Below are 1,216 nucleotides of genomic sequence, written 5' to 3' on the forward strand. Positions count from 1 at the left end.
GTCAGGTCAGGGCCCCGGGCGCCTGGGACGGCATCGCACGGAAATTACTCGCCCCGTTCCTTAGCGAAGGGCATCCATTCCCTTGAAGCCACTCGCTGCCGCTCGCTGTGGCAACCTCCCAGAGACGAAAGCATCAGACGCTCGCACCCAGCGAGCTGGCCTGCGATAAAAGGACGCTTTCTTCCCAGAAAGCCGGGAGCTTGTACGGCTGCCCGAGTTCAATGGCTGCACCCTCCCTTTCAGCAGAATTAGGGCACTGCCGAGGATTAACAGCCCTGACTACAAATAAGAGCAACGCTGAGCTGGCCAGAAAGAGAGACACATACCAGGAGAGATCCCATTAGCCCGAACAAATAAATAAGGATAACGACCGGGGGAGAAGCCCTGTGTTGCCGCAGTTGCGGTGTAATCCCTCCGCGAGTTTCTCACTTGTACAATTTACGTCCAAGTCCAACAGCGACAGTTTCACATCCTGAGGGTGTAACACGGTATAAACCCGCTCGCAGCGCGGTGAAACCAAGCGGGTACCAAAGCACACGGCTTCACTCTCCGGGCTGTTTGCCCAGGACGGAACCGGGAGCAGGACCGTCGCTGCCCGCAGGGAACGTTTCTGGATCTGCCCTGGGGGAAAGGGACCCTTCTGAGAGGCAGGAGCTGCCCCCCCCCTCCCCAGCACCCTCTCACAGAGGTGCACCATGAAACCATCGCCCACTCTGCGTTACACGCTTACTCACGCCCCACGAAGAATTTGATGAGCAGTTCAGGTCCAGTTTGCCCTTCCGTAAACCCCCCAGCTGAGCCTCAAGCGAAAGAGGACTCTCCCTCAGGGCAATTAAAGAGCACTGATTCATAAAATTCGTATTTCTCTGCCCACCTCCTCTTCCTCCGCTTGTCACAAGTGCAGTTTTGTACGGAAACCGTCTCCCTACAGCCTGGAAACAACAGCAGCCCCCTCACCCCTTGCCTGCCTTCACCCCTGTAAAAGGACAAAGCAACCAAAACCGCAGTGATTTCTGGCTCGAGAACCGTTTCCTCTATTACGTTCCTCAAACGAGCACAACCAGGGCTCATTCCCGCCCCAGGACACACGGCCCAAGAGCCTCGCGTCCCGACCAACTCTCCAGATGGCCCGAGGTCTGCCTGGCGGCGCTTCGGCCCTCGGAGCCCGCCGTGCGCTCCCGGCACCCGGGGGGGGGGGAAAGGGCCACCGGGGACT

General features: G+C 58.6%; 1 protein-coding gene across 1 annotated transcript in view; it reads right to left on the reverse strand.

Moving 5' to 3' along the window:
- The window catches only part of SP2 (Sp2 transcription factor), a gene marked incomplete at its 3' end in the record, with an annotated part of 6,531 nt that overhangs the window by 5,089 nt on the left and 226 nt on the right, over positions 1-1,216 (reverse strand).

This window comes from Pygoscelis adeliae, unplaced genomic scaffold (genome assembly GCF_000699105.1).
Source record: "Pygoscelis adeliae isolate BGI_AS28 unplaced genomic scaffold, ASM69910v1 Scaffold1444, whole genome shotgun sequence".
Lineage (NCBI taxonomy): Eukaryota > Metazoa > Chordata > Aves > Sphenisciformes > Spheniscidae > Pygoscelis > Pygoscelis adeliae.